Raw genomic sequence first — 25,699 nt, 5'->3', positions numbered from 1 at the left:
AAGGAGGAGTGTATTTTATTATTATTCTAGTGAGTCATTTAGGGTAGAAAATATTTCAATACCTCCTCAGTAAGTGTGTTTGGTATAAAGAGGGCTTTGATGTTGCTTTGTGTGCTTTATACTACTATCCCTTTAGAAGATAAGTCACAAAATGGCTGTTGGAAAACATGAAAGTTGTGAGTGAGTGAACCAGTTAATGGCTTAAAACATGTTTTGTGCTCTGTAAAGATGAAGCCAAAAAGGACATACAGTTAATCTGTATCACACAATGCATTTTTCATCTATAGTGCCATTTTTTTGTTTCTAAAATCATCACAGTGTTTAAAAGATCTTGAGCATCAGTGTTACAGTTTAAGAAACCGCTTGGAGAGTTTTTTTCTGGAATGTTTTACAGGTAGACTGAAAGTAATCTTTTCCTGCTTGGTCTGCTGGTGCTTCACATACTGTAGGTCCCATGGGTAGTTATTGTTTTTCCTCTGGCTCTCAAAGGTACTGTAATGTGTGGATCGGCGGGTTTGCTATGTGCCAGCTACAGTGGCAAAGTGCAAGTGCTTAGTAATTGTAAATGTGCAGAAAATGGTACTGTGACTTTTTATAGTGAGACCAAATATTTGTTTATTATTATTAACATCACATCCATCTATTATCGGAGAGCCATTTGTTTCAGGTAAGTTTCACGGTAATTCAGAGCTTATCCCAGGAGCATAGTGCACAGGGTGGGACAGTACACTGTCCAACACGGGGCACACAGACATTGTATTGGATGTTGGTATAGAATACAGTACATCATTGTTTTTCAGTGTTTCTGAGAACATGGCATGCGAGTATTTGCAGAGTAGTTACTGAATTGTGAAAATAATCATATCCTTGTAAAAACAGCTAGAAAAACACATTATACCTGAATGTGTTTATTGGATAACTGTAATTGTTTTTGTATTGCATGATCTTTTGTTAGTATAATAGCTAGAGAGGCAGGATTGGCCTGCCTTATAAAGATCTCCTCTAAACAGTGGGCCATTTTTTTATATTAATGTTCCACATTAATCATTTTAGTTGATGAATGTTTTAATTTGTTGACACTTAGAATTCCTTGTACTTTGTCACCTACCTGCAAACCTCTGAGACTTCGAGGGTTTTGAGTTTTGAATCAATAAAGCTTTGCTGATCTTGCAAGATTTTAAAGAACACACGCATACAGTCCAATCCACTCCCCTTAAGAAGTTTTTAAAAAGCTTCATAAAATTTTTTTAGGGGCTTCTCCAGTGCATGGATGGGGTGAACTCTATGATGCCTCTCCCCTCCAGAAAAAAAAGAGGATTATTTTTCCCCGAAATACTAGAAAATGTAATGTGAAAGTGCACGTATGCTCTACAACCAGACTTAGCAACGTATTTATACAGCTTCTTTAGGAAGAATGCCTGATGCAGGTTTTGGAATATTCGAGAAAGAAATTGAGTTCAGTGCTAAACTAGCACAATCCATCTTTTTGAACATTTTACAGCCAGCCCTACTGTGAGTACTGAATGTAGGTCACCTATGGTTTTTACATACAGCAGTGGGATCCGCATATAATTGTCTCAAACTAGTAAGAGATGGAGAGTGCTATGCAGCAATCCACTGCAGTATGTACATTTTAACAGTCATGTTAATAAGATAATAAAATAACAAGATAAATCCAACCACTTTGCTTATGGTTGCCTGGTGGGAACACTAATGTTTTTTAAGGATAATTTTCCTCTCTTGCATTTTGCTATTGCACATTCATGCTGATGACGGCTTTCCAGTAAAAATGGAAATAACACAGCTCACATTTGCAATTTAAAACACGGCGTCTGCATTATCTAGTCTTTATTCCAGTTGGGAAGCAGGCACAGAACTGACAGCTCCGTGCTGGGATGAAAGCTCTGCACAGTTGATGAACATAGTCTATTGAATGAAAATGCAAGGACAAGTTTTGAGTTTATCCACTAGATGTTTTTGTTTCGGAGTGATCCACAATTGATCTCACCAGTGGCTTCAATATAGTCTTAAGCATGTATTTGCTAAAAGTGTTTTAAAAGGGAAATTCAAATTGCTGTGCCACACATCAAGCTTTTTTCTATTTTTTTGTCAGATTTGCCTAAAAAAAATTGAATTTAGTTTCCGTTATTAAAGGGACCCAGAAAAATCCCACGAGAAGTTCTTGGATTTCTCCATATCAGCTGGTACTGTACATAGGAGGGGGAGATGAGGTGTAGTGTTCTGTTCAGCGTCAGTCCGTAACAGATGAAGGAAATATGTAACTACATCAGTCTGACCCTTTGTTTAGTCTACATAGATGTGCCCAGTCTTCCCTTTTCAAAGTTTTTACTCTAAAACATGACCTTAAAGCTGTAACCATTTGATAAGAGTGATACTGGTTGGTTCTTTGAATAACATTTGCTGTGGTAGACAGAAATATGATGATTTTTATGTTTGTGAAATGACTGTATTATGTGTTTGTGGAACCCAGACAGATGTAAGATGCTGGGTGATGACTGATATACCCAAGAATAATTTTACTCCTCTAAAAGTGGGTAAAATATCCATCCTTCTTTAAAGTCTACATGCTGGGGTGAACTGTATCTATGATGCCTCTCTCCTACCAAAAAATAAGAGGATTATTTTTCCTGAAATATTTCCTGAAAATGTGATGTTCTCAGTAAGTATATTTGAATGTAGCAGGGGATGTTTTATTAGGGATTTTAATCCATTTCATCCATTGGTGGGGGATTCATATTGAGTACACTGTACCCCCAGGAGAGCAGCATATCCTCTCCTGTATGAGTCACAATTACACTAGATTCAGAATGGAAAAGTGCCTTTTCAGCTTTACCCACCACTGCATAAAAACTTGAAAACTGTCAGATTCTAGCAAGAATCTGACAGCTGCACCTGAGTGCTAGCTTCATTGTGATTAGTGAGTCAGTGAGCTCTGTTTCACAAGACAGTGACTTGCTCTGTGTCACCATCTATTTTACAATTTGAAGACACTAGACTTAATCATCCAGATGTAGTTACTATAGCTGCACTAGAAAAGGTCTCCTCTTTCACTGTCACGTTGGTTGAAAATTTGCTGGAGGCTCTGGGCAGCTCAAGTGTCCAGAACTGTTTCAGACCTGGCAATTAATCATCAAGTGGAGAAAGACAAGTTTTAGACAAATTGTTATGAGCTGTACTTGAAGCTTGGATATTTCACTATTATTTTAAGAGAAAAAAAGATACCTTATCTTGTTTTCTTTAATTATTTCTTCCTCTCTGGGCTAGTCCAGTTAAATCCCATCAATTTTTAACACATTTCTTATTTGTGTCTTATTTTTACAAAATATCTCTTTTTGTCAGTTATAATGTAGAAAACCAAACAGAAGACTATCTGGAAGTGAGAATTGGAAATGTTTGATGACATTTCACGGTTTGTTGTTTGATGTTGTTTGTTGGAGGCCACACTGATAGAATAGAATTAAAGCACACAAAGATATGACAATTTGGTGGGTATTACCTGTTACCTAGAATTTGGACACCCATGCCTGCAGGCCAAAACACGCAATTGAGCGACAAAGGTATTTGTTATTTGGCCATTATCTCTCTGTCGGGAGTGCAGTTAGAAATGGAGGCAAATCAGGATGCAATCTTCCATACTCATCAAGCTATTCTTTTTTAATGAGAGAATGCTCAAAATTATGATTGCTTTATACCATTGAAGTATACAGGAAATCTCAGAAAATGCATTTTTATAGGTTAAATAATTGAGGATCAAAAAGAAAAGCAGTGCTTAATGTATGTTGCACCTCCATGTCTTTCAGTGCTGGTGTTGATTAAGGTATCTTGAGGTTTCGGAGTACAAAGCTGTCTGCTGCTGTGCAATGTGTAAACATTCAAGCTTGGTTAAAAATAAACGCAGAGCCTCTGTTTAACGGTACCTAGGAAATTCTTTATGAAAAAAGCAAAAGTGTTTAGCAATTAGAGAAATACTACCAAGGTGAGAATACTGAACTTTTTATACATGAGACAAGAATCCTTGGAACATTGACAAATCACCGTAGTATTTTTATTTAAATAATATTGAAGACATTTGAATTGTTTTATTTATGAGCTAGTATTTATTCTTGAGACTCCATAAAGCTAAGGTACAATTGTACAGAATTCAGTTCTTCACACTCTGTTGTTTCATATAGGCGTGCTGCTGACATTTCTTATGACATTTCTTTCATATGTGATCTGTAATTTTTTTGTTCCTTTCTAGAAAATGACTAGCTTAATTATTATTATTTTTTTCCTCAATGTTGCCAAAATTACCGTTAGTGAGACATCCCAGATTGGATGGGAATTACAAATGCCTGCAACTTCTTCTCTTGTTGTTTGTGTCGCTGTGTCATTCGTTGAAATGTTTATTTTGTGATCCTGATGGCAGTATTAACAATGATAGGGGAATAATTGTTGGAATTCCTGCAGTTACTCTGAGGTAGTGTTAGCATTGCTTGCAGTTTGGCAAAGCAAGTACACTGACTTGATTCACTTGGTGTTGCATAGGATTTCAAACTTCATTGAAACTTTAGGCCAGAGGCATTTGGTTGCTATTAAAAGACGTTTATTGTTCGCCTCAGGGCTATACTGTACAGTGGATTTCCCAGTAGGAACAGTACATCCAGCTGCTTTTTCAGAATTATTCATCCATCTGTGAAGGAGGCTGGCATTTGCAATCCTTCACGAAGGTTTCTTGAGGGGGTTTGAATTTAGGTCACGGGCACTTTCTTCTACATGATACTCCAGGCTCTGATCAGATGGGCTGCTGCAGCTTCTTGCAGGACACGGGCTGTGGAAAGGCCTTGGCATGCATGCATGCTAGTTAAAAGGTGTAATTTGCTTCGGACTGCACAAGTGTGCCACAAATGTCTGCCACAGGGATTAAAATTGATCAGATAGCATAGTTTTTAGGTGTAATGATCCAGACAACCTCATCCTTCTTTCAATAATGCACAACATAAGATAAAAGGAAAGCTTCTGAAAGTATTGACATCCTGAACCTACAGTATAACAGTGGCTAAAAAAAGTATTCACCCACTTTTTTCACATTTTATTTTCTTACATCATGGAATCAAAATGAATTTATTCAGGGATTATTACCACTGACCAACACAAGATACTTTGTAATGCCAAACAAAAAAAAACAACAACATTTTTTTAAAAAATTAATTACAAATCGAAAACAGACAAGTATTCACCCCTTTTGCAAAGATACACCTAAATAAACCCCGGTGCAGTGAGTTGTTTTCTGACATCACCTAAATACTGTATTTGATTGGAGTCCACCTGTATACAATTAAAGTGTTTCAGCCGATTGCAGAATAAATATGCCTGTCTTTGAAAGTCCCACAGTTGGTTAGTGCATTTCCACACATGAGCTTCACCATTAAGATCAAAGACTATTCTAATCAAATCCCCAAAGAGTTATTGAAAAGCACAAATCAGGGGACGGATATAAGAAAATTTCAAAGTCTTTGGATATCCCCTGGAGCACCACCAAGTCCATCATTATGAAATAGTGAGAATATGTTACAACTGTGACTAGAACAGGCCGCCCTCCAAAACTGAGCATCCATACGAGAAGGTGCATGTTGGGGAGGCTGCTAAGAGGCCTATGGCAACTCTGACAGAGTTAGTCTTCCATGGCAGAGACAGGAGAAATTGTCAATGGTACAGCAGTTGTCCGGGCACTTCACAAATATGCGCTTTGTGGGAGGGTTACAAAAACAAAGTCAGTGTGAAATATGAAATCTTGCTTAGAGTTTTCCAGAAGGCATGTGGGAGATGCTCAAACCAACTGGAAGAAAGTTCTATGGTCTGATGAGACCAGGATTGAACTTTTTGACCTCATCGCTAAGCACTATGTCTGACGGAAGAGTTACACTGTCCATCATCCCAAGAACACTTCCCCTGCTTGAAACATAGTAGTGCAAGCATAATGCTATTACTGCTTGAGGGACTGGAAAACTGGAGAACTTGTCAAATAGTGGGCAAAAAGAAGTGAGATATAGACAAATCCTGGAGGAAAAACCTGCTGCAGTCTGCAATATACCTATTGTAGGACTGGTGGGAAGATTTATATTTCAGGAGAACAGAGCCCCAAAACATACAGAAAAAGATGCATTGGAGTGGCTTAAAAACAACAAAATCGAGAGTGTCTCAGACCTCAATCCCATCGAGAACCTGTGGATTGATTTGAAATTACTTGTTCCCCAATGGCCCCCATCCAACCTGGTGGAGGTCAAGCAATATTACAAAGGAAAATGGGAGAGAATCGAAGTGTCAAGATTTTCAAAGCTGGTAGAGACTTACCTAAATAGACTAGCTTCAATTACAACAATGAAATATACTTCTGCTAAGTATTAAAACAAGAGGAGTGAATATTTATGTAATCAATTAGTCTATTTTCTGTAATCTTATTAACTTTAGAGTTGTTATTTTTTTATTTGACATTAAAGAGTTGTAAGATGCTTGTCAATTGCGGGACACACAGAGATACAAATATGCACACCATAGCGCCAGTTTTATACTGTAGAACCCAAACCATGACCAGTATGGCTTTGGACTGTGGGAGGAAACTGGAGCACCCTGCAAAAACATGACAACGTTCATCCTCTACACAGATAACACACCAGGTCTAGAATTGCCCCAATGCTGTAGGGCAGCAATGTTAACTGATTAGACCCTGAGACCCTTTTCACACAAAGGGTTGTGGTAGGTTGTTTCAGACTCCCCAGCCATGTTGTTGAAATGGTTACCCTGGCTTTCTTCAAGAAAATTTGGATGAAATCTTTGCGTCAGCTGGTTACTAGCTGACAGACTAGATTAGTTGTGTTCTCATGTTCAGGTGATCATCTCACTAACAATGGTACTTAGTACCTGTTAAGTTACAAAATAGCCTAGGCAGAGGTAAATAGCCTAGGCAGAGGTAACCTCACTTAGCATGTAGACACAACACCCCTGTGTATTAGGTTGGTTTTCAAATGTTCAGAGTGTAAATAAAAATAGTGAAACAAAATCACAACTTATCTAACTATATCCAAATTTGGGGTAGGAAAATAATAAAAGCAGATGAACTGAACAACAGTTTTGTTGAGATGACAAATATAAATTAAGAATGTGCAGATTTTTCAAATTCATAATTATTTCTGTAAGATACATGACCTGTTGCCGAAATCCTGACTGTTGGTTTGTACAGAGCTAAGCAAAGAAAATAAAAGGTTTTGATTAAAAAACGCATTACTTTTTCTGAACAATTTATCAGTTCTCAGTATCTATTTTTGTGAAGCCTGTCTTCAATTAACTTCTGTACAGTGTTAGTGAAAATGTTTCTTAAGCTGAGATGCATCTTAAAGTGTGCTAGTATTAGTTGGATATTTTAGTTAAGTGATCATTTCATTAATTTTAATTTATTATTGGTATATTTTCTGTTTTTAATGAGTCAGGATTGTCTAGTTCATATCGCCATATATTTACCTTCTAATAGGAGCAAATGTAAAGATTTATAGATCTATTTTTTCCTTTCCAAAATTTTAAATGTCTTTTGTTGTAATAAGACCACTTCAAACTACTGCAACTCATGATGAAGTAGAAACATCTGATTATCAGTATCTTTTTACGAAACATTAAGCTCTGATTTTATGATGGCTTTTTGTCCTTACAGAATCTGGTTTGTACAATACAAGAATTGTCTGTCCCGTACTTTTGTCAAAAAGCTTTGTCAAACTTGTGTTTTGTCCCGAAGATGAAAGGAAGCATCTGAAACATTTGTTTTAAAGTTTTTTTCCCCCAAAAAAATGACCTAACAACTAAAAACCTCCTAAGCTTTCTCAGGAGGAAAGTGTTTTCATGTCTTTCAAATGGGTACTGTACTTTGACATTAAGGTAGAAATCTGCAGAGCTTCGCATTCCCATGTGCTATAAAAATGCAATGTAAAGACAGCTGGACACCCACATTTTTTAGGTGCAACAGTGAGTAGGAGATACCAGATAGCCCTGGCTTGCATAATTAACATTACTTTATTTGCATTTCTCCTGTGTATATTAATAATAGCAATCCTCCTACACTCAGTTCAGCGCCCTTTTTGCTCTTCAGAAATGTTCTCTCCTTTAGCTCCCAGTTGTACTGCTCTATTTTAGTACTATACGTTGACCTTACTTTCACTCATTTTGTCTTCTAATATTTGCTCTTAAATACTGGATTTCACAAAGAGCAATGATTTCTTCTTTCTAAACAATTTAGATTTTTTTTCGGCTTTGGTGAGCTGGAGCAATCGCAAGCTTATGATGTTTTATAGGTTTTTATATGGGTTAAATACACTATTTCCAGCTCTCCTTTAATTATTATAATTTTTAATTGTGTTTCAGTCAGTGTTAACCTCACAAACTATAGTGCTTTATCTGCTAAAATATTAAAAGGCTTATGTAAACCCTATGAGCTTATGTGAAGTGCTACCTGGAGATCAGGGTGCCCATTGTTTTAATATTAAACAATAATTATTATTTATCAGCTACTGGGTTATAGAATGCAATTTTATCATTTTGAAGAACTATCCATGTAATATATCCACTGGCAGCTTACCTATTCTGAAAATGTGACCAATGTACATGACGTCCCCTGAAGAACAGAGCACATTCCTCTCCGGGAGATACAAATCCATTGCAAAATGGTGATAACAGGTGCCCCTCTCGTTGCGATGTGATTTACCTTTATTTTTAACTGAAATCTGATCTTGGCAAAATGTTACTGAATTGATCACAGAGATCAAGGGCTGAACATTGGTAAATACTGTACTTCCCTATTTCTGTTCTTTTCTACTTCTGTGCCACCTGGAGTGTTTTGCATGCTTAGGCATGTTGCCAGAAGGAATTTCATATAAAGAGCTTTTCAGAATTATTCATTAAGAAATTAACTACAAAGAGCAGTTGCATAATTTAAAAACATGCAACCTGATCTGTAGGAGTCAATATTTTGTGTCCTCTAATGGGCGTATCCTTAATTAAGTGTACTTGCATGCAGAACTGTGCATACTGTGCTATGGTGGGTCTGTATTGTCTGGTCTAGGCTTTGAAGAATCACACATTTTTAGGGATATTCAGAGAGTTTGTTTTGTGCTTTGAGATTTGCCATTACTCATTGTAATTACAAATTATTATTATTATATTTTAAATTCGTAAATGTGCTATTACAGTGTTACACACCTGAATGTTCTATTATTTATTTCTAAATACTTAAGACAAAAGCATTTTTCTTCTTGAACATACTTAAATTGCAAAGGGAGTTTTTTACATTTTTTTATGTTGTCAAACTAACAGTTGATGTTGCTTATCGTAGCCATTGAACAAGGCTGTCCAAAACTCAGGAAAGATTCCATGTTTTGGCCTTTTGATTTGATTTTGCCTTTTGTGCTTAGTGAAGAAACAGAGCTCCAGGATTCCTCAATCTATTACATAAGCAATAATACAAATAGTTTAACGAAATGTATTAAGCAAGCTAAAGGTTAATTATAGTACAACAGGAACATGTACACAGCAAGCAACAGGCGCAAAGCAGGATATACTCTGGATTGAAAGCCAGTCCATCACAGGGCAGACACACACAAACTCACACCAGAAACACTTTTCCCAGAAACCAATTTGCGTACCATGAATGTCTTTGAACTGTGGGAGGAAACAAGAGCACTGAGAAAAACCCTACATAAACACAAGATCATACAAACTTCACGCACTCCTGGAAATGAATGCTGGGCCCAGGCACTGCGAGGTAGCAATCCTAACTACTGTGCCACTATGCCACCCTCCCTATTTCTTATATTGGTGAATTACCTAGCAATCTTAATTTACGTTTGAGAATGAATGAATGGATGTTCATTAAACTTTATGGATATACCATTTTCAATACAATTGTAACACACAGTATGTTAACTGTCTTACTCATTAATCTAATTTTTGGTGATGAGGGGTGCCAATGATTATACAGTTTCATTAATAGCAATGATCCTTAGATGCTTCATTTAAGTTCTGTTTTAGTAACATCAAAATCCTCAACTGCGTGGAGTAAGAATGCAGTTCGATGAAACAAAAATTGTTTCTGAGCAGGCTTACAGTACGTGTGGTCTGATTAGTACAGGAAGGTCAATCTGATGTTGGGGAAAAATGTCAAAAGCAGGAATGGATCTGTGCAGCCTTATAGTTATTTTGCATTTTATGGTCCTGGTCTTGTACTTGAAGTTGAGGGATAATGAGGATAACTTAAAAATCTGGTGCCTTAAGAATGTAAGATTGCTCATAGGCCAAATATCCTCCTTTTGCACATTTAGCTCTCTTGGTTGTTGGTAAATATTCTGTGAAGCTCATTAGAAGCCAGGGTGTCATCTTCAATAAAATGGGTGGGTAGACCAGCAGTCCTGGAGTGGATTGTACCCGAGTAAGGCTGTCATTATTTTTCTTTTTCTTTTTGCCTGTTCCGTTACATACACTATCTCTATTGAGGCAGGCTGACCTTTTTCACACATTTAGTTTTTATTTAGGTTTGGCCTTGTTCTCTCTGCTCTTCTAGACTGGACCCCGCTAAATAGGGTAAGCCCAGCCTGGATGCCGTGACGCACAGTGACACATTTTTCAGTTTGCTTTTTGTTTTGTTTTTCGCCCTTTTTTGTTATTTTCGGTTCTTGCCAACCTCACACCGGTGGTTCCGTCCCTCAGTTAGGAGCGTTGACTTTGTACCGGTGCTCGCCGCAGCTCCTCCCACTCCCACAATTACAATATGTAAAAAATACTGCAAAGTATGTTAAGTCATCCAGGTTTATTTTTCTGACCATGGATGATAAGTGCCCTCCTCTGCCCTTTCCAGGATTCACAAAGACACTCTGTCCTCCTGTCACGGGAGGATACGACCCTGTCCAGGTTTTAATAGGGTGACTTGATTTCTAAAACATGCCTGAAGTGTTGGATGTTACTGGGCTTTCTTTCTGTATCAACGTTTTGTAAAATATCTACACAGGAAACATTCTGTGTATGCACATACATAGACAATAGCTCAAACAGTACTGTCGGTCTTATTGTGGGATATAAACTTTGACCCATTACCAATATGGCTCATAAAATCCTACTCTCTTGTGTCCACTTTGACTGCCAATTACTTTATTTCTTCACCTCTCAGCGGTTTATAGTTTGGTGAGGGGAGTTCAAATAGTTTTGTTTTATACAGGCTGCTTTCATAATCTCTCTGACTAACAGTTAAGCTGACTGCCTGGAGGGCTCTGCTGTCAAAGCCAAGGCAGAAAAGAACCCGTCTGTTGCCCTTTAATACGATTTAACACTATCTGACAGAAAAAAGCTGAGGATGAGAAGGGTGACAGATTTTTTTGTGATAAAGTAAATCCTGTTATCGCAGCTGGTTGTGGGTTAATGCGGGTTAATACATGGAAATGATTGTTGTACAACTAAATCAATGGGGCAGGTGTTATGGATGGAATATCCTCAAGGTCTTTGCGTGGTACCTTCTAGTCTGAAGAAAGTGAGGGCCATGCAGATTCCAGGAAAACCCTAAATCATTTTGTATTTTGGTTTTGGAGCATAAAGACATTGACTGGAATTGATATGAAAAACTGCCGCAGTAGACAGTTGATATCTACTCATTTATTTCTTTGACTAGAAAAGTGGATTTATAAATTCTTTCACAGTTTTCATTTGCAATGACAACTCGTATTACTTCACAACACTTGGTCATCATTCCTTCCTTTTAACATCTCTGTTATTACAGCGTAGTTGGTAGCATGCTGATACAGTACATAGTACATAAAATTAAGTTTTGAGAATTATTTACTTAGAGAGAGGGGAGGAACCTGAATCATGTCCCTTAACATGATTGAATATAAGAACAGGCAAGTTGCTCTTTGCCTTATGTTTGGCACATCACGTACCTTCTCCCATAAACATCTTCACTTTTGAGTTGATGTGTGGTTTTGCAGGGGATTTTAATTACAGTACCTAATTTTGATAGCCTGTGTTTCCTCCCTTTTCCCCATAGCATGGAATGAGAACTGTCCTGTGTAAAGAAAACAGTACTTGCCAATATTCTATTAGTAATTGCAATCTGTAAGGCCTGGCTCCACCTTGCTAACATCCTACACCCCTGCTGTTCTTTCTGAGGAGCCTCTGAAAAATCAGAGTATAATTATAAATCAAGTGGTAAGACTTGAATCCTCACATCTCCTGCTTATTTATGAAGCTCCCCGAGTTACTTTCGCCAGGCTGCCTCTGTGTTTCATCTCTCAACGCTTCTCTCTAAGAAGCCCCTTTTTTTACTGAAGCTTCCTGAAGACTGCGTTAAATATTGTATTCTTGACTGAAATGACATGCAAATTATAACTATGTGCTTCCTTGAACCTTACTGCCACCCCTCTTCTCTCCCTTGTTATGCAACACACATTTTTATGTTCAAACTGTTTTAGTCTTGGGGGAGGGTCTCCTTCTCACTCTGAAAGCACTTCATTTTTCCTTTTTCCTCTTTTCCAGTTCTCCCTCGATTTCTGCAACTTTTTCATTGTGTGGCATTGTCTTCTCGTTGTTTTTCAGATCCAGTAATCCAGTTTATTGAGGCTGAAGCCGTTTGTTTTTAGTTTATCCTCTCTCACTTTCAAGTTGTGAACCCTGCAGGACACATCTTTGCTTGTCGCATTAAAACATTCTTGCAGTATTCTGTTAGTCTTGCGACATAAACTTTGCTCCGGTAGGCTTCATGTCAGAGTGATACTCTGTTTAGGCTATATCCATCTTGCCTTATTGTTAGAGTATTAAGTGCTTCTTTATAGCTTGACCATTTCACACTTCACACTATTTGTTTTGTACCATGACAGACTTATAGTATCAAATACATTCAATTCCTAGCCATGTTTCCCAACTCATTTGTATCTGCTTCATACCTTCCAGCACATAACATCAACCATTGATTTATGTTTTCTTCTTGGTTGGGAAGGGTGTGTTAACTTTTAACTGCTTTTAAGGCTGGATATACTGTATTCTAAATATGATGTTCAATCAATGACTGTAACAGCTCCTCCCTTTAGCCTAAAAGGACCAATTAAAAAAGTGTGTGTTACGAAGTAGCAAACAAATGTTTTAGCACCTTTTTTAGTTATTTTATTTAACCTTGCAGACATCCATATTGGGTTTTGACATCCCTGTCTGAACTTAGTTACATTAACTGGAATCTTCTGTGATTCTATGTAGGATATAATCACTTTTCAATTTTGTGCAGTAAACTACAAATAATGTTTTAAGTGTGATAGTTGTATAATAGTTATAATAGCACAAAAAATTACATGTTCTCACATGTTGGTAGGAGTGTATAGTGGTACAAGTGTTGATAGTTTTTTGTGATGTTATTAGCTTTGATCTCTTTAAAGCCTAATTTTGACCCCACCAAATGAAAAACATCTTCCATATACGGTCCTAAGGAATGTTGGGGGCTTCAGGAAGTGTAATTTCATTACTTCCTGGAAAGTAATAGTGGCAAAAAATAGAAGACCAAAAGATTTTAGCCCTCAGTACAGCAACATGATCTGTTATTTTTTTTATCAGGTCAACTGAGCATTAATGTTTCTCTCTCTTGCGCATAAATAACAATTGTGTTGATATGACAATTTCTGTCATTTTCAGGTTATACATGCAGTATGAGTATTATCTGAAAGCAGTCAAAACAAGCAGTGTCAAAAGGAAAATGTGCTTAATTACATGAGGTTGGCTGTTGGAACAAATGCAGCTTTCACAGAGAAATCTTAATAGGATGTACTGTAAATGCAGAAAGGCCACAGAGAACAAATTTTATTTTTATAGAATTTTTCAGAATTTTTTTTATTCATTACTACGTAATAGAATAAAGAAAGTTACATTGCTGAGCCTCATACTGTGACCCAAAAACGTCAAAAGAATGTGATTCTTCATAGCCATGTCCTTGGCTGTATTCCATAGTGAAATGGCATTTCTTATTTACTGCTCCCTTTTTCACTAGTTGGTGAAAGGATCAGCAAAGGTATGATAGCGCGGGTGAAGGACTCTAATGTCAGTTAAATCATGCCTTAGATTTTGAAGAGCTCATCAAATAACTTTGCAGAAAAACCTACCAAAGGTAGCTGTACAACTGGGATATGTACAGTTCATTATTCTTTTTCTATTATGACAAGATTTCAGGTAATAAAGCGAGCTATGCACTGAAGCTTTATCTTGGTGGTTTGCTGGCACTATCATAGTTAAAATGCATAGATGTCAACACATGAGTATATAATAATATGTTGTTGTATATTTTAGTTATATATAACTATATAGCGATCATGATTTAATATACAGTATTACTAATATTTAGCATTTCTGGAAAATGAATATTCAAGTAATTTCTAAAGTGATAATACCTTTCAGTACATAAAAGTAACTTGCATTAGAATTCTATTGTTTTAAGCATATGAATGTAAATCTTGTGTTTTCTTGCTGTTTATAATTTTTGATTTGTATGAAAATAAAGCAAAAACGTTATTTTGTACTTATTTGGAGCAAAAAACATTTAAGTTTATAATAACTAACCTACGACTTGGGTTATTCATGCTATGTAAATTGGGAGCGGGTTTCTGGATGTCTTACTACAGTACATAGCCTAGGAGTAGTGAAAAGATGCTACGCATGTGTGGTACATAACGGTACACTTCAGAAGGATAATATTTCACCACAGAAATCTATAAATGCATTACAGGATTGTCAATAATTATAGAAAGGAAAAGGTGGGTATTTAAAGAAGATTATGAATTACTTATTAATAGCTTTTATATACAAACTAAATGTTATTTAATATATACAGTAGTACTGTGTTGCTACACTACAATATCATAGGTTGGCCATAAAAAAAAAAAAATACCAAAGCACCTTAAGGCCTGCTGTGGTATAGGCAGTGATATCATTCTGGCAAGTACATGGTGTACACTGGCTCACATGCATAGAAATCAGTTTTAGTTATGTTAGGGTATTCCTACAAATAATTTGCAGTTTGATTTCACATTCCTCCCAGTGTTGTATGTGAACGACTCTGAGGGGGTTCATGAAACTGGTACTTTTTTCGCTGATGTGGTAAGGTTGAATTATTACATTATTGACGGTATACATTATTGACTGTAATAAATAACCTCTGAGGCAGTCTGTAAGAGCTATAAGTTACTAATTAGTGCTTTTTATATGTTAACCCAGTAATATGCACTGTCATAATAAACTAACTCTCAAAATTCACACATGTAGGAAGCTTGGCCAGTTTCTTTAAAACAAGCACTAAAATTATGTTTACATAACTAGAACAATTACATTATTTTAGATTTCTTCATTTTTAAATTCATGGTATTAAAGCTATTACCTGATTTACTCTGCTTCCCCATTATGAGGCACAAAATGGCAACAGTAGAACTAGTTTGTTTCTTCTCATGACTTTAGCATCTCTGCAGTCTTGCGTGTTTTCCATGTTCTCACGGGCAATGTGCGCAGTGCTGATCTGAAATACAGGTTTAATTTTTGTTGTTCCACTATTCATTTTTCACTCTTCGCATGACATATTTACATTTGCAGTGCAGAATGGCTCAAATTTTAATATGTACAGCAGCTTCAGGCAGAAATATGGCTCTTCCGGTAGATGAGTCAGGCGCATAGTGAACAGAGAGTCCAAGTGCGTTGCCTGTATTGTGACATACACACAGCATCTAATGCATAGATTCCCATCTCGGCACAATCAGGTCGGTCTGAACTTGTCTTGACATGCACCGATTTTTCTTGTCTTAATCATATTTCATTGCCAGAGTTTATTTTCCACCAACAAAGAGCAAAAGTAGCAACAGAATTCAGAATCATTTAATTTTCTTTTCAGGGGATTCACTGCATTATGTTCTACTCTTTTTGCTATTGCAGATAGCGAGTAGGTGATGCATGAGAAAATTACAATCAGCCATCACCTTTTAATGCAAGTTGCAGGCTTTTAACTATAATGCTAGGATGCCAAAATATAAGCTTTGAACAACTCGGGGGAAAAAAATGTGTGGGTCGGGGCGGATTCCAGGGAGACATTATTTTGGCTAATAAAAGGATGATTTATGTGTGAGCTGGCCAATAGATAACCAGAGTTCTAAACAAGGTGGTGGCTTTTGGCCCATTTAGCCTGTTTGGATATTAGTAGTTTGTTGAGCAAAACATCTCCTCCAGCCATTTCTTGAAAGAAGCCAGGGTACTGACTTCATCATCATGGCTGTGGAGTTTGTTCCATTCTCTCTCAGCTTCCCACTTGTTTTTACTTTTCTCCTCTGGTTCAAAATTCACTGTTCATTCTGAAGATGTTGACTGCATTTACTTTCTCAATGAGGGTTTTGAGTACTTATAACAAGTCTTCCCTTAACTGCCTCTGTTCCAGACCTAAAAAAATGTAGGTCTGTTAATGATGGGAACTCCTTTAGGACATTCAGGAATTTAGGACTCCTTCAGGAATTTCTGGATGCTGTTCTCTTGGCTGATTGGAGACCGGCAATATCTTTTTTTGGAACATGGTGACCAAACAGTATATTAAATATGCTAAGTAAATCCTTACTAGTGCATTACACAATTTGAACACACCATCACTTTAAACAGCCAGACATATAGAATTGAAATCAAATGTTTTTTTTTTTTATTGCTTCCCAAAATTGGCATGCACCCAGCAAGCATTTAATAGTAGTAATTGCTTACACTGCTTTTCTGGACACTACACTCACCACCACCAATGTGCAGCACCACCTGGATGATGTGACGGCAGCCATACTGCACCAGTGCTCTCACCACACATGGGCTAGTAGTGGGGAGGAGAACAGAGTGATGAAGACGGTTCATAGATGGGGATTATTAGGAGGCCATGATTGGTAAGGGCCAATGGGAAATTTGGCCAGAATGTCAGGGTATCATCCCTACTATTTTTGAGAAACACTCTGGGATTTTTAATGACCACAGAGAGTCAGGACTTCGGTTTTACATCTCATCTGAAGGACGGCGCCTTTTTACAGTATATTATCCCCATCACTATATTGGGTTATTATGACCCACACAGACTGCAGGGTGAGCGCCCCCTACTGGCCCCACTAACACCTCTTCCAGCAGCAGCCTTGGTTTTTCCCAGGAGGTCGCCCAACCAGATACTGATCAGGTTTACACCTGTTTAGCTTCAGTGGGTTACCAGTTGTGAATTGCAGGGTGGTATGGCTGCAACTGACTGCGTAATTGTCTCCCTCCTGTCATGCTGAGATACTGAAAATGATTTTTAGGAAGGAATGTATGTACAAAATTTATTCCATTTATAGTGTGTTTATGGCTACACAAAGGAAGTTCCTTCGTATTAATTTTGTCTTGTAATAGTTAATTGGTATGGTTTTTCTCGAAAGCTGTTTGTTTTGTGATATTAACCCTTCATCAGCTAGCTAACCAAATCACATGACTTGAGGGATGATTCTTATGTGTGTTTTTATCTCTGTTGTTGAAGTTTTATCTCAAGTGCGCAGTCTATGAGCTACAATTTTACATTGAATGTGCAGTGCAGGGCATATTTTCTGAATACCCTTTTTTCATTTGACTAGGATGTGGGAGGCCTGCAAGTCTCGGCAGGTTTGAATCCAGATGTAACAGCATTCTAACTTTCTCTGGATGTATTCAGATATGAGTAAACCTTAACCTTTCAGCAAACCATGTGTGTATACTCCAAATTTTTAGTTAACCTCAGTGACAAGCATTCCTTCCAGAAAATAAAAACAAAGAAAAACAAGCATAAAATAGATTCAACATAACCCAAGTGAATGGTAAAATTACAGTGGCAGACAAAATTTAGACTTTTGCATTTTACAGTATTCTAAACTGAGTGGCATTGTTGCTGCAGTGGTTACCATCGCTGCCTTGCAGCACAGGGGCCCTGGGTTCATTTCTGGACGTTGGGTGGTATCTGAGTGCAGTTTGTATGTTCTCCCTGTGTTTAAGTGGGTTTCTTCCCACAGTCCAAAAACATACTGGTAAGTTAATGGGTGTAGCCAACTTTGTGCCTATTGCTTGTGGGGATAGGCTCCGGCTCCCCCTCTACTCTGAATTGTATGAAGCGGTTAGAAAATAGATGGATAACCTTTGAGCCAAACCACTTGGATCTTGAAAAGGCATGTGGTAAGATTTCACATTTAAATTATCTTCAGATATTGAAAAAGGTTAAAGAGGATAATGTTTGGCTGTTCTGATTTTGTAAGGAACTCTCTCACAGGTGTTGATCTTTTCCACTTGTTTAAAGCTTGTATTTCCCAGATAAGATTGCTAGTGTGGTACGTAGAAGTTTTGTTGTCTGCCTCTACACAGGCCGATTAAGATTCCAGCTGTCTCTCAAAATGCTCTTATTGGTGAGATTTCTGCCACTGCAGAATAGAGTTGCTGTTTTGAGGCTAGTCTGTAACGACTGTATTCCATATCACAGCACTCCAAGGCCACCTCCCCTGAAGTCAATGTAAATACCATGACAGCCTTTGATCTGGGTTAATTCTGTGGGACTGTAGACACCGCGTGTTCTGGTCATACAGCTGTAGATCAAGGGTGAGATAGCAGAACTTGTTTGCAAATCTCAAAGGAAAGTCTGCTTTAGTCTGCCAAAGACCTAAAAGTAGGACACATTAACATTTTAGCAGGGTCAAACTCCAAAGCCGCATTGGAGTGGTTTGACAGAAAGTGCACATGAGTGGCCTAGTCAAAGTCTCCACTTGAATCCAAAGAATTTATGGAAATACTTAAAAATCATTGTCTTCAAGGAACTTGTCAGACCAAGAGCAGTATAGGAAGAATGGGCAAAAACTCCATCATCGCGATATGGTAAGCTGATGGAGACCTATCCAAAAACAATGCTCTCAACATCATTTGCACCCAAAGTTGCTTCTATCAGGTACTGTCTAAATATTGTAACTTTCTTTGCATGTTTTCAATGGCATTCATCCTACTTCACACTAGTTTTATTATTACAGTTCTAATGAAAATTAATTTGAAATAAATAGGACTCTACTACTATGTGATAGTGGAAGGTGGTGAAAAATGTGCAAGGCACTACAGTACATGTTCAAATGATTAAATGTAACTAAGGAACAACATTAAGAATAATTGATATGAAGTACTGACTTTCATTGCATTTGCATCAAAAGATTTAGCAGCATTGTGGTCTTGAAATATAGACGTCTGCCTAGATTGTAGAGTTTGAAGGGAGTAAATGGGGTGGGGAAAAAAGTAGAAATGTATATTAAGAATCAATATCAGCAGTAAACCTCAATGTATATATTGGATAGCAAAGCAATGTGAGCATGGGCATATCATGTTTTTTAAAATGCAAAATTTCTGGTTCTGTGGAAGTGCATTAAAAACCAAGAGCAGGAGGTACTTATTTACCCAAAGGGTTGAGGTCAGGTGAAGCAGGCTATCCAGCTATGCTGTAGAAACAGATTCCTTGGTGTCTTACAGGAAAACAGTTTGATGAGATACTTGGATCAATTCGCTACGAGCTATTGTACCAAACTGGTATCAAAAAAAGTATTTGACAAAATACATTGTGGCCCTGCATGTTCTCTGCTGTTTAGTGCTGCTAAAATGTTTTGAATAATCTACAGTACTTTTCTGTGTTGAATGTACAGTAAGCCTGCATTAGGCAGGACTGACATCATACAAGTACCTTGATTCACTATACCGCTGCTCACAGCCTGTGTTTAGGCCTTATATTTAGGTGCGATTTGGTTAGGAAATATTTGACATTCTTAACATTCTGTTGGGAACAATTTCTAGTCAAACCGCATTAGGCGGAGGAGCAAAAAACAAAACAGGGCAGGTCCAGACTGGGCCTATTTTCCGAAAGACAAATTGATGTACCTAGGAAATGTCTGTTTGTTTGGGTTTTCTCCATGTTTCTGAATAAGTGAGGAAGTGGCGTCCCTGCTGGTTTAATATAGCCTGGGGTTGCATAACAGGTAACACATTGCATGTGGTGAGGCTACTTAATTTTGGAAGATCCCTATGGTTCTTTCTTTCAGACATTGCCCTTTGTTTTTCCCAGTTAATTGCTAGGTCGATACATAGTATTGCATCAATCCTATACTGGTTTCCTCTCCAAAACACATGTTTCAGATACATTTTTTTTTAAAGTCTTCATTAGACCATTTCAGTGCAGGTTCACTGACCTTGAACAGAAATAACAGGTCCTCTTTTTTTTAACAGTTGAAGTTCTAGAAGATGCTGTTGCTCTCGGAGGTAAACTAATTGATAGGTCACTGACTTCTCTACCAAACTGATTGTTGCACATTAATTTACATACTGATGTGGAGAGTTCCAACACATTTGATATTAACCAGGGTGTTGTCCTAAATACTTGAAACTAAGTATGTCACAGCCTAATTGCAATCAGGTTGTCTTGCTACTTTGAACATTAGATGTACAGAATGATCAGGATTAGAATCTACTGTTTCTGTACTACCCAGTAAAGATTTTCTACTGTGCAACTCATGTAAAGCACATGTTGCAAGTTACCCTTCCAGCTCCTTATGCTGTGTAATATTTGGTTTTTACATACATATGTTAATCACATTATCCATATCTTTCTAATGGTTTAGATAAATAATTCTGACAGGAATTTAACCCTTGCTATTTTATGTCCAGTTTATTAATGCATTGTATACTCTAACAACCCACTGGCATGCAAACCAAATGAATGTTGACAGCGATTTTTCTTTACCCCTGTGTCATTGAACTCTTTGTTATACACGAGCAGGTCCTCGTCTGTTAAGATAATGTAAATCAGCGAATTTTACAGCATCATTCCAAAGCAGCGCATATGCATCATTTCACCTAAAACAAACTAAAGACCATTCTGCAAGGTTCTTGAAGGATATCCATGGGTTCTCTGACTTTTCTTCTCTTTTTCGTGGTTGCAAATGTGTGTAAAGTTCTTGTTTTTGGAAAACTTCCTGAATGCTGGATTGTGAGTGGCTGAATGCCAGGGAGGAGACGTGTTTGGCTGCAAAGCCCCATCGATGTTCAAACATCTGTTTAAGCCTCTCCAGGCCTATTCAGCCAATATAACAGCTCCATTGATCCCTTTAATCACTATTCCGAGACCAAGCTCTTCCAGTTAATTGAAAGGCTGCCTTCTTCCCAGTGTGATGTTCACTCAAGATTTGCGGTGCTCAATTTAAATTCATCTCGATTGCAAGTCACTCCAGCTGTTCAAGCTAATTCAATCTCCCCAGTGCGACATAAGAGAGACACAGAGTGTGACTGGCTGAGTGTAAGCGTCACTGTTCCCTGTGCTCTTGTTTATTGGAGCAGTATTCCTTTCCTGGGCAGTGGTTTAATCACGTCTGCCTTGGTATGTTTATTTGATTTTCCACTGATTTTTGTGGAAGTGGAAGTAGGCTATAAAGGAAGCTGTAGTGTTTCCTCAATTTTCACAATGCAGGAAGCTGTTGCTTGGCAGTGTGCCGAAAGGCTGCACTGTGTAACTGTCACATTGCCTCTGTGAAAGTCTAGGAGCTCTCCTGCCACAAAAAGTCAAGCGTTATATCTGCAAGAACTCTCATGCTTAGGAAATCTTTAATGTTTGGGTTGGCTACTGTCTGGTGACCCACAAATGCGTCACCTGAATAACAAGTTCATTTTTGCATTCTAAGGTGGGTAGCTATAAGATACAATGCACATATAAGAGTTTTTCCAGGTCATTATAAAGGATTTAAAAAGGGCAGGTTTGTGGTTTAATTGGCTCCTTGGCATTTGTCAAGACTTTTAGTTTATGATCATTAGTGCTGGGAAAAAAACGTTTTAATTTGTATTACAGATATTAACATATGGTAGAGTTTAAATGGTTACTTATTTTTTTATTTCCCCAGAACTCTTTTCTTAAGTAATGCTGTGGACCTCTGTCAGCCATATGTGTATAGCAAGACAGGCAGCTGCTTTTGATTTAACACTGGTCCAAAAGGATCTATTGGCTTATAGTCTGATGTGAGACCACTATGTAACTTTGAGCATCACACACAGTCTCAGTTTTACATCTGGAAATACAGAAATTAGTGGCATTTATGTAGTGTACATAGCTACATCTAAAAGCCTGTTTTTACTTATATGTATATAACTAAATTTAAAATTTACGATAGGAGCTTTAACTCTATCGGAATGCATTGCTCTATCTTTTATAGATCAAATTAATTAACTTTTATTCCATGCTTTGCGTAGTGTCTCTGCTTTCTAACCATCACTTGCTGGTTAGATACTGAACATCCACATGTGCTAATAGCCTTGAGAGGGACAAGGCTTTGAATCCAGCTTCTGCTCCTCTCCAGCTGTGGTAGGGAATAAACAAACAACATTTATAAAACATTTTATGAATATATAAAAGCTACTGGAAAGCTATTTAAGATCTGTACAACACAATGTCTAATTGACTCTAAGGATGGACTGTTGACTGTGGCCAACGTGTGGCAGGACTGGGTCTACAGAAAGCTGTGTCAGCAGGAATCTGCCATCTGCTGTTTGGATAGTATTCACAAAGCTGCCATGTGAAGAGGAGTCTTGGGATGCATTACACTGTGGGGAAAGGAGAGACTTGTGCCTTGAAATTGTCCACATCTCTTTTCTGCAGAGTCTACCTGGAGAGCTTTTCATGAGACAGAAGTGGGAGATGTTACAGCAGCTTCAAAGAGCCCAAGGATTAGCCTGAACCCTATCAAAAACCTGCTTGTCAGAGATGAATTAGCGACCACAAAGCTTGTGGTTTACACAACCTCCAGTTTTCCTAATTGTTGTCTGAGTACATTTAACTGAAAGTAAGCATATGTGGTGGTAGTTTTTTTGCTTTAGTGGACTATATAAAATGTTTCTAAAGCTTAGAGACATTCATGTTGCTTTGGTAAAGTTATTAACTTTTTTTCTAAGAGATCTCCGATCCAGACCTAGCCTGATTTTACAGATCTGAGAATAGAAGCCATCGGATTGAGTTTGTGGTCCCAGATTACAAAATAGATGCTCAACGTTCATAACATCCTCTGTTAGGAATTCCATATGTTGGAAGGTTTTTAGACTTTTTGTGGAGAAGTTAGTTTTATATAGTTAAAAGTGTAGAGTTTGTCTAATTTATAACAACTGGGTGTGAACTTTATACCATGCAATAATCAGACATATTACGTCAGTCTAACGGGATTGGCAGTCTGAATGGCCCCCCTCTTATTTGTAACCTTTGTTTCTATGTTCTTAATCCTTTGAAGTCTTCTTCCCCCTTTCAACTGCTACTGTTCTTTAGCAATAAAAAGGGCAGCTTTTATTAGGGCAGTTGATTGCTTTGTCACTATAGCTACTGTACTCTGTTGCAGCTCTGGTTCTGTATCAATAAAAATAATGAAAGTGGTTCTCTGTGACTGACAGTTAAAAATGATCTTGTGTGAAATCTGCCCAGAGGAGAGGTGAGCTAGTGGCTTGGTAACTTTGCCTTTAGTCAGGTAACACTGATTTATGATCAGCTATGAATCTAGCCTTTCTGGTATTTTTAAAAGAGGAACACAAACATAACTTTACACAAATGACATTGTACATTTGTTTTTTTTCTTTTGTATGTAGATTTAATTGCACTTATTATAAAGGTGTCATAGAACAAATTGGCATGTGATTCTGTATTGGCTTAGAGTACCTGAGCATCATATTACAGTACATTGCTTTTATCAAAGGTACTCTTAAGGCTTCCTGATTGATTCAACCAGAGGCATGGATGCAGGCTGGGTTATATGATCCACACATATTGTGGGTTTTCCTAGGATTCCCTAAGCAGTGGTGCCCAGCTGGACCAGCACCACGGAGGGTAGGGTGGAAATTACCGTGTCTCAGTGACCCCTGCAGCATCCTGAGTTTCCAGTCCCTCACAATCGGAACGAGCTTCTCTAGCCTCTGGTACAGGCCTGTGTTGCCTATGACCTGTTAAGATGAGTGGACAGGTGGGCAGGTAAGGGGATATAGCCAAGTAATCTGCCCGCACTTCCTCATATTCTCCTGTGTGGGAGTGTGGAATTTGGAATTGTGAGCTGTGTCATAAAAAACACAGAACTGTTGATTCAAAAAATGGAATGGCTAGAACTAAAAATAGTTTTTTTTATAAATTTTGATTTAAACCGCTTTCTCAGGAAACTCAATTCTGTATTTTCTGGGAGAATTTAAACCCTGACTTTCTTTGCCTTGAGGGGGGATTAACTGTGTTGTTTCTTCACCAACTATCACAATGATGGTACATCACACGCCCTTGTTTGCTGCTCTTCCATCTTGTTTGGAAACGTTCGAAGTTCTTAATTCAGTACCATTTACGCAACATATGTTTTTAAAACGCTGTTTTCCTTGTAGATCCCTTCTTCTAAATTCCTACAACTAAATGAGCAACTGCAAACTGCATTAGAGTAGGTACAATAGAGTAATTCCGTCTGAATTTCCTGTTCATGAAATAGAATTCTCAATCCTGTGAATGTACCAGCTGGCTTGGAAACATTAAGAATCATGTGTTAAGTGATGGGTTTAGAAGGGGAAGTGTGGATGACTATGTTGTCAGATTAAGAGTTTTTGTAGCAGTGGGGATGGTTTGCATCACAGATGATGCATCAGCCAATTGTATTATCTGCCAATTTGTTTTTAAAAATATTCTTATTTTGTGGCATTTTTTAAACTTTTTTTAAACTTTTAAGATGCGTAAAAGGGACGTTCACCCATCCTCAACACTCAAATATGATGGAAACTCCGGCCTTTTAATACAACTATATTGTCAAATGTTGGTGAAAAGCAATGGAAGAATATCCATAACTGCACAGTGAGCTAAATTGTTCCGTGTAAATCAATACTTTGAAACATTTTTTCTTGTTGTGGGGGGGGCAGAGAGATGATTCAATTTGAGAGATCTTTATTGTAGTTTAGAGGATTGCGGGATCCAAATGAAAAACTGCATTTGATTCTGTTCCCTCCGGAGGAAGAGTAAAATTTTCAATTCCGCAAACTCTGAATCATCAGTTTCCAAGACATGCCCTTCTATAGAAATTAACCATCAGGAATGATTTATATTTGGAACTTCAGCAGCTTTTTTTTTTCTCATCTGGTGAAAATCGATGCTGCATTTGATAAATTGGTCCCTTTTTTATACTTTAGAATAACAGTTCAGAGAATAAAGATGTTCTGTATTTTTATAGAAAGATTACTTCCTTTTCATTCTCTGTTGCAGTACTGCATGTTGCAATATGGATTGAAACCCCTGTTTTCTTTTTTTTTTATCCTGTAGAGTATACATTATTTTACCAGGAGATGATGTAATCTTATTTCCAGGAGCAACACTATCCTTTGTACAGTACAAAAGCTTTATATTTAACTCCTTAAATAGTGGGAGCCATTGGTCACAAAATCAATAATACACGTCAAGCGAAATCTGATGACCAAAACAGGGAGTTCTAAATAAGTTTTGATGGACTTTGCTCTCCTTGAGACCTCTATTGGATAATGTAGTTCTGACAGTACAAACATTTTTAACTTTGAAAAATGAAGCAGATAGAGTAACGCAGGAATCTGCAGGAGTATTTTCAATCCCCATGTGGTG

At 37.6% G+C, this 25,699-nt stretch overlaps 1 protein-coding gene across 3 annotated transcripts in view; it reads left to right on the top strand.

The window, feature by feature from the left end:
- Positions 1-25,699, top strand: part of ptpn3 (protein tyrosine phosphatase non-receptor type 3) — a 133,891-nt gene that overhangs the window by 10,291 nt on the left and 97,901 nt on the right. The window contains exon 1 of one of the 3 annotated variants that reach the window (XM_069195014.1): positions 18,806-18,927. The exons of the other annotated variants lie outside the window; for them this stretch is intronic. The gene's annotated coding sequence lies outside the window, so the exon portion shown is untranslated. Of the gene's footprint in view, positions 1-18,805; positions 18,928-25,699 lie in introns of those variants that run through there. 3 annotated transcript variants of the gene reach the window in all.

This window comes from Lepisosteus oculatus, chromosome 10, assembly GCF_040954835.1.
Source record: "Lepisosteus oculatus isolate fLepOcu1 chromosome 10, fLepOcu1.hap2, whole genome shotgun sequence".
Taxonomy (NCBI): Eukaryota; Metazoa; Chordata; class Actinopteri; order Semionotiformes; family Lepisosteidae; genus Lepisosteus; species Lepisosteus oculatus.
This window is presented reverse-complemented; position numbering and strand designations above follow the sequence as displayed.